General features: G+C 38.4%; 1 protein-coding gene across 1 annotated transcript in view; it reads left to right on the top strand.

Annotated features, from left to right (window-relative positions):
- utp11 (UTP11 small subunit processome component) overlaps positions 1-20,381 on the top strand; it is a 120,378-nt gene extending 99,997 nt beyond the window's left edge. Inside the window, exon 9 of the mRNA XM_060869206.1 lies at positions 20,370-20,381. The gene's annotated coding sequence lies outside the window, so the exon portion shown is untranslated. The remainder of the gene's footprint in view (positions 1-20,369) is intronic.
- Positions 20,382-20,655: the final 274 nt, after the last annotated feature.

Raw genomic sequence — 20,655 nt, 5'->3', positions numbered from 1 at the left:
ACATAAAACTTTCAAAAATGAATTTGGCCATGTGTGCCACTTATGGATGGAGCTCCCCACCACTCTGTCGGGATCATTTGTTACTCAGTCCTGATTGACCCTGACAAAACAATACCTTAAAAACTCACCAAAGTAAATTATAGGCCTGGTAAATGGCTAGGGGCGAGCGGCAGGCAGGACCCTGGAGCTTTGGCACACTGCCAGACGCAAAACAAAGTAATATGCTTTTGATATTAATAACGAAGATGATATTGATCGGTGCCGAGGCAAAGCCCCATGGTGCGCTATCTGAGTTAGGGCCGAAGATGGCTCCTTGAGGCACTCCCACTCTCACTGCTGAAAGCCACTTTTCCAGAGGGGCCATTTCATTTAAGCATTTTTAATTATGTGAAATGGATTCCTTGGGAAAAGGAGAAAAGGGGGGTATGCTGGGCCTAAAGAGTGAGGAAGCCTGAAGGAGAAATGGAAATGGAGAGAAGCTACAAAAATGGGGGGAGGTTACTTTAGCTCCCAGCAGCCTTGTCATTCATGGTGCTGTCAACAGTTAATGTCCATTTCATCCACTTCCTTTTGTTAGGATGGATTTCCTCAACCCTTACTCCACTCAATAATACAATGTCTTGCATTTACAAATGTAGAGAAGGTAGGAGGGAGAGGAAAAAGGTGAAAGGAAACAAACCAAAAGAAGACACCAATGGCATACAGGGAAACTTGCTGAATAAACCTGATGCACATGAATGCAGAGTAAAGCCAAAGTTCTCCAAAAGCACTATGATGCTAAGAAATAGATAACATATAATGGCTCTGCCAGGTCCAAGCTCATAGACCTTAGGTGTCAAATGAGTTTAGAGGGAGGCATCATGTGTTTATTGGAGAATTAGATTATTTTAAAATAACCTGGGCTCAATGCAGAATAGCAATCGGATCATAGAGGAACTTTTGCTGTTGCATGAGAGCAGTAGGAGACAACAAACCAAAAGAAAGGTCTGAAAAATTATGATCACTCCTTATACAGGTGTGAATACATCAATAGCCTGGGTTAGTTTTAGTTGCCTGGCAAACCATCAGAAAGAAATTATGCTCCTTACTGAGTAGAGAAATGATTTTCTCTTGGTATCTAAATTTAAATATAGCACACTTCTTGGTGGTGCATTGTGCTACAGTGCTGTTATTAGAGCATGTTCCACTGGTTCAGAACTACATAACATGCATGAATGGCAGATGATCATGTCAGAATGAGGAAGTGGCAGGTATGTAGAAAGTATGATGTAACCGAAAATAAAGTTCAAAGCTTCCCCGTAACTCTCCTGTGTAGTGCACGTATACATCCTTTCGTTTGAGCTAGCTAGCTAGACTCATTCATTTTTATATGCAGTAGCTGAAATATGAGTCATATATGACTTCGTGACTATTTGCTGAGGGTACAGTACGGACATGATTCTTGTTGCTACATTAAAAACTTTGTGAAAGACTATATATGCTTATTCTTAATTTATACTATACTTATCTATACATTATATTACATTATAACAACAACAAAAAAACTGCTGTTTAATAAATTTATGAATTTCAAAATAAATTCATTTTAAGTTGAGGACTTTTCTTATTAGTCATTGTAACTTAGTTTTGGATTACAAGATGCATTTTTATAATTCCGTCACATACTAGAAAGAACTAAACCACAATAATCACACACCTATAATTGTTAGGGGACTATAAACTGATTAAATAAATGTGTTGATATCAATGTGCATTTATTTCACTCCTCATCCTGTTTTGCTTTATATGTAGTTGTCACTTTAAAGTGTTTATTTTTACAAAAATGTAAAGTATCTGTCACTGACTTTAAAAGCTAATAATTCACAATGTAAATCAACCGGGATGTGCATTAAAGCAATTAACAGCGAGTTGCTAAAGACCAAAGCTATTTCAGAACTCCAGAGTCAGAGACAAAGACCTCCACAACAAAGACCTACCTCATTTGAAACAGCTCTTTTGCTGCTTCTTGATTTATTACATATGAAACGACTGTACATGATTCATGTCTTGCAGTTAATTATGCCATAATACTGGGAACAAGGTGAAATACGGCACAAGATTGATCTTGTGTTTGTGTAGCATCATCATTGCCATAATGCTGATAAAGTGGAGCTGGGTGATGGATCCAAAAGTTATCATAGACTAAAGCAGTTTGTTTGGCCTGTAAATAAAAGGAGAATTTTCTCACATGATATCTTTACAATACAAATAGAACATATTTTATATAAAACATTGCAGTCTGCATAAATATGGACGTCGAGCAGTTTATTTTATTTGAATGCCTGAGGTATCAAAATGACTCACTGACCATCCTTAGGCAAACATCTAGGGTCAAGTGTATCAGTTTCTGTTTTATACTTTAGTTGCGTAAAAATAACCCAATATAAACACTAGCAAACGAGCCTTAAGGTGTGGCTGCTTTTGGAAATCCCCTTCATTTCCTTGTTCCTTCTTGTTAAAAATAATCATCAGTACACAGCAAATATGAGAAAATAAGCAGATATTCTGTCAGGTTCAAAGTTAAAACTCACCTGTTGTGTTTTTTACTCCCATGAGACTACTGGTACATGGAAATGCTTCCTATCTTTCAGTCGGCTGTGTCATTTACTTTACATATATCCAGTACAGTGCAAAAGTCTTAGGCACACAAAAGGAAAATGCTGTAAAGCAACAATGCTTTCAAATATTATGAAATGAAATGCTTTTTACATAAACAAAATCTACCATAAAAAGCTGTAGCCTTTACACTTGTACATATGCATTAGTAGACTTGTGCTGTTTTATAAGGAAATCCTGTCACAGCTCATTTTGAGATTTTGACTTTGATTGTCACTGACACCGGCTTCAGTTTGTTCAGGTAATCCCTAACAGCCAGCATACATTCATTCCCCTATCACAGGACAACTACCACGCAATGAGGGTGAAGCACAGCCACACCTTTTAAAATAACTGCTTGTGCAAATTTAATGTAACACACTTGAAAGACAACGCTATCCTCTCACTTTTTCAGGCGTGAGTTCACAGATGACCATGAATGGCATCTGATAGGAAAGAGAGGATGAGACAGAAAGTATTAAGAGATTTACCTGATAGAACAAAAATATTTTCTTGCATCTTTGTGATTTCATTCATTCATTCATTTTCTACCACTTATCCAAACTACCTCGGGTCACGGGGAGCCTGTGCCTATCTCAGGCGTCATCAGGCATCAAGGCAGGATACACCCTGGATGGAGTGCCAACCCATCACAGGGCACACGCAATCACACACTACGGACAATTTTCCAATCAACCTACCAGGCACGGGGAGAACATGCAAACTCCACACACAAGGCGGAGGCGGGAATCGAACCCCCAACCCTGGATGTGTGAGACGAATGTGCTAAACACTAAGCCACCGTGCCCCATCTTTGTGATTTAGACTTGCAATATTATATATTAATAAATGGACAAACACTATTCTGTTCTGTCACTTGGGAGCCATCCAAGCCAAAATGTTTTACAGACTCACTAATGCAAAAGACAAACATTCATCAAGACAAAATTAGCGGAGAACAGAATTAAAGTGCCTAAGAATTTTTGCATGTTACTGTATAATAAATGTGTGTTTATTTTAGGTGACATTTTATAAAACAATGTAATCAATACTTATAAACAAAGTTTCCTACATACAGGTAAGAAGTACAAAGATAACAAAGCAAACATACCACAGAAATGAAGTAATGTGTCTTACATCATAACTATTATTTTTGAATTAAAAATGCTAAACATACACTCAGGTAACCACTGAGTGTAACTTCCACAGTAACACAATTCAAGTGAAAACTATTATTTAATGTGTAACACAATTGTTTTTTTTTTTTTTTAAATGTCTTTGGTTTTGGTAAGAACCCTTTTGTAGATGATGTGCACTGATTAACACATGGTATTTAGGGACATGTAGATAATGCGGTAAAGGAAAGAAGACACTTTGAAGTTGCTTCCTGTTTTACAAACCTGACGTGCAACACAGCTTGAATGTATATAACAAGAAATATACAAGTCATACAAGTCACAAATACTTTTTAGTCAGAAGTCCTTATCATAATAGTGTTCTCTGATATAATGTCTTGAAAATTGTTGTTTTTTTAAACGTCCTTCATTAAGAAACAGTTTTGTTGTTTGAAAACCACCTCTTAAACGCAATTCATTACTGGATGTGGAAGCACAGAACTGAAATGTGAGTGATCCTAATATATTATCAAGTAGCCTGCAGGTGACTGGATGTTTCTGGAAACACTGTACCTGCCTGCTAACCAGTTTTGCTAGATTGTAACACGTAATGAATTAGCTAACGAACTCTATTGTTTCCGTTTCACTTGCAGTGGTTTTACAGTGGCTTTAAATGGCCAAATTACATTGTATGTTCTCTTTAGTGGGAAAATGTATTAGCTTATAGCCTAGCTAAATCTTACAGTCCATATTTGTCACACTTTATTATCTTGTGTGTTCGGCTTGCACCAAATACAGTAAGTACAGCAAAATACACACACATAGTTTAATCATTCTGATAGTGTACTGCAATGCAACCTATGATAACATCAACGAATAAAGTAAGTCGAATAAATTAGAATAACATTCTTGTGTATTTTATCTGAAAAAGTAGTCATATTACCAGAGCTCTCACTTCCAGTTCATGATTACCACTTTATTGCTACATAACTACAAATTAATGATTAGTTTTAAACAAAGTTATGTCTTAAAGTTAAGTTAATGTCATGAAGGCCACCTAAACATTTATACATTTATTTTCAGTATCTGCTTTCTCCTGGACAGTTATGGTAGCACTGGATCCTATTGCAAAGCAGTGATATAATTAACCTAATTTATCCCACCCAAAGCAAGTTGAAATTAACGCAACTATGTAGAAAAAAACAAAGGACCTGACTGAAGGATTATACATACCTTGAGACATTTTATATCTCTGAAATATATAACTATATATGAAAATATAAACTTGTAAAAACCAGTACACACTGATCTGTGTAACATATACATTCGGTTATTTATACAAGGGGAAATACTGCAAAATGCAAAGTCCCCACACACACTTCTAAGAATAAAAAACAGAAGTACTGAGTCATTAAATATTGAGGCACTGTTGGTCTGGAAGGTGTGTGTAAATGTTAAATAATGGAAGCTGGATGCGTCTGGGTCATAGCTGGTGAGGCCAGATTCCTCCCTGTCTCTGATGCATTATTAAATGAGGATGAACTTCCCCAGTCATGCTGAGTAGAGAGAGAGAGAGAGAGAGAGAGAGAGAGAGAGAGAGAGAGAGAGAGAGAGAGAGAGAGAGAGAGAGCATCAGAGAGAGAGGGAGAGCATCAGAGAGATAGAGAGAGAGAGAGAAAGCATCAGAGAGAGAAAGAGAGAGAGAGAGAGAGAGAGAGAGAGAGAGAGAGAGAGAGAGAGAGAGAGAGAGAGAGAGAGAAAGCATCAGAGAGAGAGCATCAGAGAGAGAGAAAGCACCAGTCGGGATGAGTAAGGGAGTAGCTGGTGAAATCGGTGGACAATAGAATGCCACATATTATTCTAAAGCTAGGTTTGTTTTTTTTTCTTTGTCACATTTCGTCACAATTAGTCATTTTAAAAAATGTAATTAAAACTGGTTAATGTTCTAATTTAAACAAACAATTTTACATTTGTCACACTTTGTGTATTTGTTATAATGTATACAATTTTACAGCTTTTTATTCTTGTGTATTTCTGTCAGTACAATGCCAGTACAGTACACTTTCAATGCAGCTAATATAAATTGGTAAACCAAATGGATAAATAAAGAAATAAAGAAAATAAAGAAAATAAATCATTTACATAAAATAATAATGAATTAATACTTTGGTGAATTAATAAAGCAACCATTGTATACTGACATGATCCTACACCCATTTTTCTGCCAAAGAATTTCTCAAATTAGTGAAAACAAAAGGCTCATCTTTTGTTGGTTCCTGTTTGTACCAATCCTCACTTTTTTAATTGTACACCACTAAAATACTCCTAGTTTGTTAGAGCCATTTTCTAGATCTGACCATAAAGGAATGTTGTAAAACAAAAAGGTAGCAAAAGACATACTGAAGTGAAGAAAGTGACACAGTGTAAATAAATATAAAAATGATGATAGACTGCAGACTTTGATATTTCCCTGCACTGCCGTAGGCTTACAAGACACAGGGGAACATGGGGGGTTTAATTCAGTTGTATGCTAAGATACACAATGTCAGGAGGAGTCAGAGGTGGTAATATGGAGTGGATGTAGCACAGATTTATAACTCACTGGGCTGTAAGCAGGAGGGAGACTAGCAAGGGTTCCATGTGGTAAAAAAATAAATAAATAAATATGTGTATATATATATATATATATATATATATATATATATATATATATATATATATATATATATATATATATATATATACACTCTTTACAATGTCATTCACATAAATACAACAAATTACAGTATACTATTACTATTAACACCTTCTGCAGAACGGACGCTCAGTTACAGTGTAAGAAAGACAGCAAGTACAAACAATCAGCTCTGATATATAATAATATATCTGATATATAGTGTGTCAAGAGGCAATACTGCATTAAGAGGACCAAATGAGTGGGAACAAGAAGAGAAAACATTCAGATGGTATTTTAGCCTGTGCAGGTTATAGTTCTGAGAGCTGAGATAAGCAGAGTTACGGCTGTGCCACATTCTTTCCATTTCTATCAATGTGTTTCCTAGTGCAGGATGTTCAAGCTTTCAGTGTTTTCATATAACAAAATGCTGATTGAACCTAGACTCATTTTGTAAGCTCTTGCTCTTCATTATACTGTTTGTTTAGATATGCTCTCCAACAAACTATAGAGCTTTCCAGGAACAGTGTCTATAGATATTGAGATCACTTCTTTTTGCACACACTTGGATACCATTTGACTACATCCAGTGATTTTGAATAAACTAGATTTCTTGAATTTCTGCTCTGTGGGTTCCCATCATCTGACATCTGACGGGAACCAGTTGTGTCAGATCTAAAGTAGGGGCAAATACTTATACAAATCACATTTCCATTTGTTGTTTGTAAACAATTTGGGAACAGTATTTGTTTTTCTCCTCCACTTCAATACACTGAGATATTTTGTATGTATTCATGACATAATAACCTAATTTCATGAGCCCTTTTCAGTTTCAGGATATAACACTAGAAAATGTGTAAAAAAAATTCAATTGGGGAAGGGTTGGGGGTGAATACTAATGCAAGGCACTGTATACATGAAAGTATGCACTTACATCAGTGTATCATGTATTTATATGGATGCTTAGAAACAAATGGATAATGAATATGACTCATGCATTATTATTATTATTATTATTATTATCATTTTATCTTTTTTATTATTTTTATTTATTTATTTTTTTATTTAAAAGTATATTGTTATTACATGAGATGTTTAAAGATGTTGCTTTTTCCGTAATACAAAAGTAACAAAAACCGAAGCCCTAAATCACTCATTTGGATTTGTGTACTCAAAAAACATCATCCTAATATCCTAAAGAGTTCTTTGGTTGAGCCCTTGAATGTTTTACAACAGGTTTTTTTTTAGATAGATAGATAGATAGATAGATAGATAGATAGATAGATAGATATATAGATAGATAGATAGATAGATAGATAGATAGATAGATAGATAGATAGATACTTTAGACCCAGGAGGAAATTAAAACATCAAGTAACAACATACAGTACAGAGAAAAAAGTTTTCACAAACATAGTAACACAGTAAACCCCACACTCCACCCCCAACCTCTCACCCGAACATGTGCAATGAGGAAATTTACGGGAAATTTTCAGGTAAATGTTATATATATATATATATATATATATATATATATATATATATATATATATATATATATATATATACATATATAAATGTCAAATGTCTAGCAGCAGCAAATAGACAAGTAAGGAGTAAGTGCAGATGAAAAGTAAATACAGATAAAAAATGTGTTGCAAGTCACTCTTTTTAAAACAAAAAAAAGAGTGACTTCCTCATTTTAGGAAGTTTCGAACCCTTAACTATTAAACTTTGACTTTTTCTAAGAATGTGCTTGCAGTGTAGCACCTGTTGTTCTTCTAGAAGTTAAACATGTTCACTCTGCAGTACAGATCTGAGTGGAAGTTGCAGATCCAGGCATACACCGAAAGCTTACTATCATTATGACCACATACATTTTTTCCAGCTACATCTGCTGCTCCCTTTAGGCTTTAGCTGTGAGCAGTCCAGTAGGTTCAGTGGTGGCTCTGCTGCATGATGAGGATTTAATCTGTTCCTGCCTACAGCGTGAGCCTTTCTGAATAATGGAAGAAGCATCAATTGGGCCAGCAGAGAGAACCTCAATGAAGAGTAATTGTGTGTATGCAGATATTAGCCTATACCACACATGGTAACTAGCTCTGAGAAAGTCTCTAGAGGAGTAATTGATACATAATGTGTACAAAGCATGGTGGGAGGGAACAGAGCTCTTTAAAAACACACTATAATCATCTGAAATACAATAAAAAAGCACACCTTACAATAAATTCAAAAGATAGAGTTGTTATCCATTATTTCTTTTGAATGTGCAAAATTAAAGACGTTTTATTTACATATTTTGTGCAGGCTTCTCTTTTCTCTAAAGTAGATTATATTTTAATATACATTTTTTATTTCTCACCTGACCTGCTATAGAAATTGGCAAAATTTATGCACTTTACTCTGTAGGTAGGTTCCAGTGTTGTTTTAAAACACATCCCCACGTGATGCTGTGATGAAGCCACATGTGGAATAAGCAGGGCGTGTCACAAACAGGCTAACAAGAGCATGCAGGGGTCAGAAGGAGAAAGAATATTTATTGGGTTATTACCCACTCGCTGTCGCTTCTTGCCGAAGGTGAAATCAAACTTTGCATACAGCCTTGCAAACCCAGCTCCCTCAAGCCTCTTCTCACCTGTCATAAACACGAGATGTTTGAATAATCCTCTTGTTTATATGTGTGTACTTGTATGTAAGGTGGTCCAAACATGTTGATGAGTAGACAGCAGTGAAGGTGTGCTCACTGAGGCAAATGGAGCTGCGAGGTGTTTAAACCTCTGTCAAAAGGATTTTTAAGGTAAAAGAAAAAAAAATCTTTGTGGTGCCAAACATTTAATAAAAGATAGCTCCAATAAATATCATGTATAGCTTTAAATTGAATGTAACTGTTTAGAAAATAATTCAATAGATGCAAATTGTGTGGTATCAGCATTTACAGTATATGTATCATTAACATTAGTTCACTAAGATCCACCAGTCAGTCACTATCGGCATGTCCAAAGTTCAAGTCACTATTGGCTGATCTCGGCTAAAGCACATTCATGATCATGTCTTTGCAGCTGCTGTCCCAAAGCTGTGATATACAACCTACCTCAATTCATCAAACATGCCACATCTGTCATTTTTATACTCTTGCTTTAACTCAGTTCAGCATACATGAGTCCTGTGCTCTCATTTGAGTTGCTCCTAGCGGTATCTTACTTCTAGTTTGTATTGGTCTCTAGTGTACTGTGTTTTGTGGGGATTTTTTTTGTAGTTTTCCTGTGTTCTATATTTATAACGTATTTAAACTACTTATGGAAAACAATTACTGGCAATTTTTAATGACAAATTTACAATGGGAAATCACCTAATGTATTAGCATCAACTACTCCAGTCTCAGTCTCATCAAAAGAGTGAAATGTAACTGATGGAATTTAAACATGAGCCTCATCGTCATCTCTTCACTTGACCGATCTCTTTTTGTGCTAACATCTGTGAAGAAATACTCGCTGACTAATTCAGTCACTTCTGTTCTGGTGAATATATTTCCTGTTAATATATTTTTATTAGGTAAATATAAACATGTAAAATGTGTCTGCTGTCATCTGTACAGAGTGTATCAGCTCTTTTCTCTGAGATTCTTCTTCTTTGATGATGCAGTGGTGCAGGACCTTCACATATATTGTAACAGCTGTATCTGATTATAACCTGAATTTTATGGCTTACAGTACTGTATATGCGTTTCACTATGGCATGTAGCTCTCCCAGAATAAGTGACATCTGTACAAAGACTACTGTGTGTATTGTGTGTATTACTGAAAAACTGAAATATTTTAGCTAGATACAGTTTTAATGGTCATTTTTATTAGCATAAAATGGCTGACAGTAGGAAGCAGAAAGAAACACCTTTAGGTTTTGGAGGTGAGGTGAAGTTAAAGATTATCTAAATTCCCCTATATCTACAATTGTCTCAGCAAATGTAAACAAAAAAAAATCTATAGCTGATGAAAAGGTAACCATACTTAATGCTTACAGAAGTTTTAAGCTAAAACACTTTAGTACAAAGTGTGTGTAAGTAACAGAGCTGGTCAGCATTATAATGATCATAAATATGTAGCTGAGCAGATCACTAGGGTAAGACAGATACTATATGTATGTAAGGCATGCGGGGAGGTCAGTGTGATGGGTAGTGGGCAATAACTGTGTGTTTGGGTAGTGGGCAGTAACCGTGGCTGTGTTTGTTGGACAGTATTACAGCCCATATCTCTAGAGCTGCCACATGAGTGATTGAAGTTGCTGACATTTTAAGACTATTGAAAACAAAAGCTAATAGGCAGTGCAGTGTGCTGAAATCATGTCTGGTTCATGTTTAACAAAACAAGGTCAGTGAGGTTGTCAGGCCATGAATTCCATAAATAACTTGATAATGGGATTTTAAAGCAAGCATCCACCAACCTTTCTCTTCTCCAGTGGCTCCCCCTTAGCAGGGACTGCGAAAGTGAGTGTGAGTGCATGGAGGTGGTGGTGGTGTGTGTGTGTATGTGTGTAAAAAAGGGAAGATTAGAATGCAAATGGATGCGCACCGCATCCTCATAAACAACAGTGTTCATTTAACCTGCGACCTCTCCATTTAACTGCCCCTCAAGTCATTTGTGCACTGCCAAGCACGTGCAAGTGGACCAAGCCTTGGCAAAGGCAATATGTGTGTGTGCACATGTTATATGTGTGTATGAGATAAAGGAGATCAGAGTTTACCACTTGCACTGCTCAATTAATCTTGTCAGCATGCATTTTCAGGAAGACTGAAAATAGCTTTTAGAGTTTTCCTGGCTTTTTCACCATCCCATCTCTCATCTCACACGTTTTGTATTTCTATCTTTATAAGCACTTTCCATTGAGCAAATTATTTAGTACAGCTAATTAATGCTATGCTACACCTAAACCTAACTCTAACCTTAATTTCAACAACAAGAGAGAAACTTTTTGATTTCTAAGAAAATCCTTGTGAGCACAAGCTAAATTTCTCCACAAAGTCCTCACCAAAAAAAAAAAAAAAAAAAAAAAAAAAAATCAATACACAGGGAGCAGCACTTTGATCAAGCCTTGTACTTAATCTTTATATTTAGCAATAAAGACCAGAACACAAAACGAGGTGTGTGAAAGCAAGGGCACACAGCGAGGAAACTGAGGAACTTTGAGGCTATAACATAAGAGCAGCAGTCTAACAGGGTTCATTTAAAAAGCGGCAGGGCCCGTCCCTTAATCCTGCGCCGTTTGTCGTAGCTAATTACGGCGGACAAGCCTCTTTATCGAACCCGCTCCTGCCAGTGGCATTAGGATGCATGAGCCACGCTTGTTGTTTTAAACGCTCTCATTAAGCACACAAATCAGCACTGTTGACAGAGTGCTTTTGAATTAAGCGTAGAGCACCCTCCTCATCATGTGTCGTGCTACGCCGCACTAGCAGGGCCTAGGACAAGGAGCAATTTATAACACCATTAGCCACACTCGCCGAGGTTACAGGCATCAAAATTGTTCCCGTCTAATTATTCTTAATGGATACAGGGAGGCAGCGGAACTGGGGACAGCTTTTTCATTAGCCCTCAATCAAGGAAGCTTGGGGGGTGGGGGGCAGGAGAGAGAGGGTCCAAATGAACCAGTACGGGCGAGCAGGAAATCAACTCTTCCTGTTTTGTGTGTGTGTGCATGTGTGCGTGTGTGTGTGTGTGTGTGTGTGTGTGTGTGTGTGTATGTGTGTGTGCTTTTTATTGTCACAATAAGAATGGATGTGAGAGAAAGAGAGGAGAGAACAGCTCAGCACTGACATGTCTTTCAGTGCAAGCTACACAAGGAACATTTGTTCCCTGTCCCTGCCATGTTGCGCTCAATCGTGGCTGATTAAATGAGGGAGATTTTCAGAGCTTTTAGTGAGGAGGATTAATGCAGGAATGAATTTAACGAGCCACATTTTAAAGTCTCCACTCATCCACTTGTTCATCAAATAGAAATGACGTTTGGGTGGCGTCATTACACTTTGTGGGAGAATGTTATTGATTGTTAGAGAAGACTGTTTTTAAGAGGTGCTAATGTGCTCTGTCAATGTCCTTCTTGCATAAAAAAAATCAACAGGAACACCTGAACGAATGAAGATGCTCAAATCTAATACACACTAATTCACTTAATAGTGTGTAGATATATTGCATTATGAACTGCACAATCAGTTTAAATGCTTAGAGTTAAAGTGGATGCGGAATTGATTGATACGGATGACAGATCCTGCGTACAGTGAAGAAACCACTGGCTGATAGTGATAAAAAAAATCCTCTGCTGTATTCACATGGAGCTATTCATGTAATCATGTTCCCCTGTGGTGGTGTCCTCCATCATCCCCTCTCTTCTCCCTTATAAAAGGAGGAATCCAGAGAAGCCAAATTGTGAGTGTTAACCATCTTTTACAAGCCATTAAGCGGGAAGGCATTATCACATATCAGAGTCCCTTAACGAGGACTGACATATGTGAAGGAGGCAGTTAGTGCCTAACATTAAGATGTGCCAGCTCACTGATGAGATGGGACATTGTCCATGGGGGGAGATATCAGTGTTAATTAGGGGATAATCGCTGGCTGGTGAGCTGTATGCTATCTCTCTCTCTCTCTCTCTCTCTCTCTCTCTCGCACTCTTTCGCTCTCTTTCCCACCCTCTCTCCCTCTACCACCCACAATAACCCCAAAGGACAGATGTGTAGATTATTGCTCATTTGAGCACTATGTAATTTAGACTGATTTAGCTAGAAACCACACATATTCACTCAGAGAGAGAGCCTGTGGACGGAGGCAGTGGTGACTGAACTGAAAAAATATAGAAGGTCTGCCTGTTGAGTTCTGGGATTTTTGGGGGGTTTTGTGTCTTGTTTAACCTGAAGTCTCTCTCTCTCTCTCTCTCTCTCTCTCTCTCTCTCTCTCTCTCTCTCTCTCTCTCTCTCTCATTTATTGGCTTACAGCTGCTTTACACTGTGCAATAACAGCAGCTTATAAGTTTATTGTGAGCCAATAACATCTTAAATTCTGTATGCAGTCTATGCAGTACCATTCTTACATTCTGCAAGTCAATTAAAATTCTGTCAACATAATCATATGATGAGATGAAATCTTAGTGTCACCTGTCTGCCACTGCTGGGCTCTGGAACACTCAACTACACAGCTGTAGGCTGTCTCACTTGTAAGTTGCTTCATGAACACTTCATCACACTCATTCTCGCCTAGGGCAGTTTAGCTTAGCCAATCCGATTTAGCTGTATGTTTTTGGAAATCCAGACAAACACAGAGAAAAAATGTAAAACTCTGCACAGCATGTAGCCTAAGCCCAGGCTTGAACCAGGAACCATTGAGCTGTACAGTGGCAATGCTATCCGATTTAACACCAAAAAAGCTGCTTTAAATTAGCAAACATTAAATGAAATATCAAGTAAATGTTAATAAAATAAAATAAAAAGAAAAGTTACAGCATTGCTGACATTTTTGATGTATGTGTTCTGTGCTCTTGGTCTATTTTCCAGACACTGCTTGAACTTGTTTATCAGCTGTCTTTGGTGACAAATGAGCTAAATAGCCTTTAACTTTATATTAAAGATTTTAACATTTTTACTCACAATCAAGGATTTTTTTCTCTGTATTTGCATCATTATACATTCTGGGTCAGCTGAGAGTATGGGCAGCTGACAGCATCAGAACAATTTTGAGGGTCAGTGCTGACCAGCTGATGTAACCCTCAACCCACTCTCCAACTCAGTGTTAGAATCACTCTAAACTTTCTGACTTTCCCATATGGCGAATTAAAATTATGCTAATGCAATTAGTGATTATACCTGAGTGAATGTGGATATTGTGTGGCACAGTGTAGAACTGAGTGCGCTGACAGCTTGCAGCTATGCTTCTCTTTCCCTGCAAGGCACACAGGTCAGCAAGAGTGACAGAATCGGGGTAAGCAAGCACTCGGACGCTCCTCTTTAGCCCATAGCATTTCGTGTCACAACTCCAAAACATTAGTGCAATGCATGGCTGAGTGACCACTGCAGGCTTGTACGTACATCAGCATGTGTGTTCAGTATGTGCATGTGCATGAGAAAAGACAGAAGGAGTGAGAGATGTGTGTTCAGCGTGAATAAGTCTGTTCAGCCGACTCTGTCTGATTCCTCAGACTTCCTTTCTAAATGAACCAGAAACTCTTACTTCATTTCACCCCTCCCTTTTCTTCCCAGTCAGTGTGATTTACAGCAGTGGACAGGGCAGAATAATGCCCTCTAGCAAGCGCAACCAATCAGCTTAAATTATGGCCCGTACGTGCGCAGGAGAGAATTAAGCTGAGCTTTGAACGGACATTGGCTATTGTAGCTACAGGGATGAACGCCGGAGTGCACACCTCTAATAGTTACCCTGGAGAAAGCTGCCAGTACAGACCAATGAGTTACTCTTTCCCATTCACTCTCAGTCACAGCCTAACAGCAAGACACAGCCTAACAGCAAGACACACACAGCTTGTTTTAGCAGATTATTAACTTATCATTTAATCACCAGATTTGGCAAAACAAAACATTGTACCAACCACTTCCTTGTTCACAATGTATACAGTTTTTTTTTTGAGATTCTTTTAACTTTCATAAGGAATATTCACACTGGAAGTTTTACATGGACAAGTGAGATCATTACAAATAATTATAACTACAATATAGTATAGAATTATTATCTCTGGAACCCATCATATCAGTAATTGTTACAGACTGTGGACATATATTCATTTTAAAGACTTGGGCTGAAAATAATATGCAAAAAATTAATATAGCATCCATGAAATGCTATTATTCAGCATCCTATTATCCATATATCCTGATGGAACTGAGATGTTGGTAATAATTATGTAATATTCCATGGAAAAAAGGTTTTCTGTGTTTTCTTCAGTATGAAGAAACTCCAGCAAGTGATCTTTTCAATCGTCTTCCACCTTTAAAATTTCTTTAGAATGTGCAATAAAATTAAACTATAAAACTATATAGATATATAGTATTGTCACTATATATAGTAACTATTACATTTACATAATGTCTTGCTAGAAAGGAAATGATTCAGGGTTACATGTTAATCTTTGAATTTCTAGTACAGGTACTGTCTATAGATATAGCACGTTCGCCTCACACCTCCAGGGTCGGGGTTCGATTCCCGCCTCCACCTTGTGTGTGTGGAGTTTGCATGTTCTCCCCGTGCCTCGGGGGTTTCCTCCGGGTACTCCGGTTTCCTCCCCTGGGCCAAAAGACATGCATGGTAGGTTGATTGGCATCTCTGGAAAAATTGTCCCTATTGTGTGAGTGAATGAGAGTGTGTGTGTGCCCTGCAATGGGTTGGCACTCTGTCCAGGGTGTATCCTGCCTTGATGCCCGATGACACCTGAGATAGGCACAGGCTCCCCGTGACCCGAGGTAGTTCGGATAAGCGGTAGAAAATGAATGAATGAATGAACTTGGGTGCTCCAATAAGTGACTATAATAAATATCAAATAAATTCTTTGTTTTATAATGAGGTGGATTTACCACACATGGAAGTTGAAACATGAAAAGCATGTGTACATTGTATACCTTCTGTCTGATTTATACAGAAAGGAAGTATCCCATGTAAATTAGATCTGAATCATTACGGTCAATACTTAACAGCTACATATCTGGAAAACTTCTTACATCTGAATAGTACTGTAGTCTGTAGAAATTTAGGCTTTGTGCAGGGAAAATATGTAAAACACAGGCTGAAATTAAAACTCTGTAAAGGCTGTGTATGACGCTAGCCAGCTTTATTGTTTGTTACCACAATCTTAGCCTCAAGATGAAGGAAAAAAAACGAAAGTTTAAATGAGGGGAAAAAACATGCAATTAAGCATGACTAAAAGACAACGATAGGCAGTAATTAATATTCGATTAATGCCTGAGGAATTTCTTTTAAAGTAATTAAGCATTTATTAATGCGATTTGTAACCCCTGAAGTGTCACAGAATATGCTAAGTAGAATGCTAATGTTAAATTGCTCCGGCCCCCCCATTGCTGAAATGTTCCTCTGCTGCACCTCTTACTGATGCCCAATTAAACACTGTGTCAGTCTAAACTTTGATGGAGTCTGACCATAACTTTTACTGGTCCCAAATCAAACCTACACTTATGCTTAGCTACAGTCACATTTGGATGCATTGAACTACAGTAATACTCTGAGCGGACTAAGATTGTTTCAAATGACCCAGGATCAGTTTTTGCCTACATGTGAAAATTATGATGAACAGTAGAGGTTTATACTTTGAGATTCTTGGTATGATTTTTCTTTAAGGCCTTAATCTACTTTGTCTGTCATTAAGATCCATCATTATTTTAATTGTCTGTTTAACCCACAGACTCTTCTCCAAATCAATTCTGGGAAATGTAATTAGTCTCCTATTAATCTACAAAGAAAGGGGAAGAGAAAAAGAGAGAGAAATTCTGAGTAAAACCAGCATTCCCTATGCGTGTTTGTGAAACCAGCATACATTGTGTGTGTGTGTGTGTGTGTGTGTGTGTGTGCGCATGTGTGTGGTCATGAGGCTGACAGCAGGCTCCGCAGGCACTGAGCTGTGCCATGTACAGATCCAGGATGAACTAGAACAGTGGGCAACATGCTGACAGGGTCTCACTGCCCCTCTTTCTGCCTAATTTAGCCCTGTTCCTTTAGCTCTTACAACCTGAACCCCAACAAGCACAGACACCACCACCTACACCCCTCCCTCAGCAACTTAGCTCAATTCACAATTACTGTCAGCTTCCTTCCTTACCTTTGTGAGCATGTCCAGCTTCGTTTTCTGCTCTCCGATATTCCATTATCCTTCTTAATCCATCTTTTCCTGTTGTTCCTTCTCCCTTTTACACTTACCACCACTTTTTCCTTCTAACCCACTATCACAGTCTCTGACCCCCTGTGTTTTACTCATTTAGCTTCTGTATCTTTATTGGGTTTTCCTGTATCCGTTCATCCTTCCTGTTACTCAATCTCTGACCAGAGGCATCCCTATTAGTTTTGTCTCAGCCTGCACTCTCTCAACTTGTCTTTCACTCCACATGGAAGGATAGAAACATTTCTAAGCTTGTTTGCTATCTCCTACTTTACACATTGCACACTGCTGCTTGTCTTCTCTCTATTGTCACTTTTTTTGATACCTCTGAGCCTGCTGCCTCCCACTCCTTACGCTGATATATACACACTCTGTCTGTCAGTCAGTCTCTGGTCTGATAAACATTGAAACTGAGATTTTCTCTTTGTCTCTCTGGTAAATAACAGGATCTGGTTCTTAGACCAGCAGGTATCCACTCTCCTACCCCATGCAGCAACAGTGACTATCTAAATCCAACCTTTATCCTTTACCATGTCAGTGGGCCACTAAATCCCTTCTCTTTCTGACAGAAGAGATGGATCTTTGTCTACCCAGAGGTTCTGACATACAGCATTATGTCCTAGAAACATGCTTTTTGAATGTAAAGCTATTAATCTCTGCAGAGATCTCTTACCATCTGTTGCCATGTCAGTACCAGCTAACGGTACAATCAAGAAGCTGCAGATGGAAATGCAGAATGATTAGTTTAAATGTGGTGATGAGCACTGGATTAATTAAAACAGGGGATTAATGTTTATTTTGTTTACACAGGAGATAAATTTTGTGGTATTTACACCTTCAGAATAAATGGTGTGAGGTCATTTATAATTTAGATGACAGAAAACATTGAAGCTAGCTTGGTTAAAGATTGATGAAGAGCGTGGCTTTTGTCATACTGTGTGTAATTTTTCTTAGTAATAATCTACAAGCAAATATGAGGCAGATATTTGTTCCCTGTAGTTGTGTAGATAAAACTATAGATAAGTTTCCTGGCTTTCTCTGTCACTAGGCTTTGACATTGTATTCAACAGCCACATACAAGCTAGTTAAATCATTAGCCTTAGTCATTAGCTGGCTTTTGCTTAGCATTCCATAGTTCCCGGTTGCCTTTACAAAAGTGTTTTCATTTTGCTTCATTTTAATAACGTATAGATGTTATGTTTTCTCTCATTTCTGTTGTCAAACGCATAAATGTATGACTTCCAATTGGATCCTCCACGAGTTTTCATGAAAACCTGTTGAATTCAAATATTTGTATTTGATACGTTTGTCATTTTTTCACTTCAAAATATCATTTTACATTATTAGTTTTGTGAAGCTGCCATTTCTCAGTGTGTGAGCTAGACAGAAAGAGAATAATACTCCAGCACATATCAGTGTGTGTTAAAGCAGGATTAGTGGTCAGACATATACACATTCCCATTACTGGCACTGAAGAACATCTTTCCTATCTGCGTTTCAGGTCAGTTCTCCCTCCCTGTGTGAAGTAACCGTTTTTTTCATATCTCCCCCATCTCCTGCCACCATCCATAGTCCCAGGCCTGCGTCTGCCGTTCTGAATCCCTTTTTCCCGATTTCATGCCTAAAGGTCAGAGTTTAATAGGCAGCAAAAGAATAGGTCTGCCACAGACACAACAAACAGGGGCCCATGGGATCTGTTTGCTTACTCACTCTTTTCATTCCTCTTTTTCCACCCCCTCCTCCCCCTTTCTTCGCCTCGGTTCCCTCCATGCAGGCTGCACCGAGTGAGGCCCTGTCAATATCCTGTCACCAGATCAGTGCTTTATACCTATTTGCAAGGTTAATTGCCATTTCAGCGGCTTGTATTTACACAAGAAGGCCATGTTAGACAGCTAATAAAGACTGGGAGGCAGCAAGCTCGACAAATTAACAAAAGAAGCTGGAAGCAAAAGCTAATTACCACATACAGTACACAATCATCCGCACAAACAAACAAGCCACTCGTGCCCTGGTAGCGTTCACTGCGCAATGAGCGTGTTTCTCTATCCGTGCGCTGACAAGCTGAGAGAGTGAAAACTAAACAGTGTGAAATCAGCCAGAAGAAAGGGGGAGTGGATGAAGCAGTATTGTAACAGTGAAGGAGTGAGGTCATCAAAAGATCGCTGCCAGTTTATTTGCGAAGTATTGAAGAATGTCAAGTGCTGGTTTCAGCTGGGTGGAAATTCTATAGAAGACAGCGAGAAAGTGGCAAAAAAACAAATAGGATGGGCTAAAATCTGCTTTCCATATTTTGGGGTGTTTCATCAGCTGGAGCATCATACAGCAATGGAAACAAACTCAAATTCACTGAATGTGAATTGTCTTAGCCTTGGTTAATCTTTGTATAGAAGTTCTGTGAATATTCTTCCCATTTTTGTGCATGGTGTCTTATGATGGATTGGTGTCCCATTCAGGGGGTCCCATTTTTTTTAACACCGAACAAGATCAAGTGTTAAGTGAGCATCAGTGATTGAATTAGCACCTTCTATCAATCTGTCCACTTTTCCTGAAGCACAGATTAATAGCACACTATTCATCATATATCTTTTAAATTTAATGAAGTAAATTTACTCTGAAGTATCTGCCCCACATCTGGGAAGAGTTGAAGAGTGCTGGAGCAGTGGCTGACAGAAGTTGTAAAGAAAGGAGAGACAGAGGTGAATCTGATGAGCTGGCTTAGTGACAGAGCTTTCCAAATCCCTGAGTGTCCAAGCTGTGTTGCTCAGCTATAGACTGTCCACTCCCCACTAAGTGCCTGTCCCTTTGGGGACAGTGGAACATTGAGAGAAAGGAGGCGGAGGATGGAGGAGTTTGAGATGGAGGTAGTGGATGCATGTCTGTCTGTCTGTCATGGATAGTTTGCCTGCACTGATAAGGAAGTTAATAAGTTCATACACACGTACACACATTCACAATCATTTTGGTAACTGCTTCACAGTGCTGTCTTTTCCTTTTTTCCCCACATTTTTCTCTGTTTCTCTATTTCTAGTCATCAGAGACCCCCAGACAGCCCTCCCCTTACCACACAACCCCCCACCCCACCATCACCACCACCACATTAAGCCTTAGTACTTTGTCAGAGTCAGCAGCCAAAACAGACGGTCAGAAAAAAAATTAAAGAGGAGGAGCAAAAAAGTATTGATTAGCCTTCAGTGCTCCATGTGGGCTACTCTGATCGATTAGGAGTGTAAAAGCTGAGCTTCGGCCCCTTTACTTTTCCCTCTCTCACTCTCTTATTCTCTATCTCTCGCTCTCTGTCTCTCTCCCCGTCTTTGCTTCTCCTCCTGTCTCTGGGGCTCATTGTTCGTGAAGTGAGTG

This window comes from Tachysurus vachellii, chromosome 5 (genome assembly GCF_030014155.1).
Source record: "Tachysurus vachellii isolate PV-2020 chromosome 5, HZAU_Pvac_v1, whole genome shotgun sequence".
Taxonomy (NCBI): Eukaryota; Metazoa; Chordata; class Actinopteri; order Siluriformes; family Bagridae; genus Tachysurus; species Tachysurus vachellii.
Note: the sequence above shows the minus strand (reverse complement) of the source record. Positions and strands in the feature narration are given on the sequence as shown.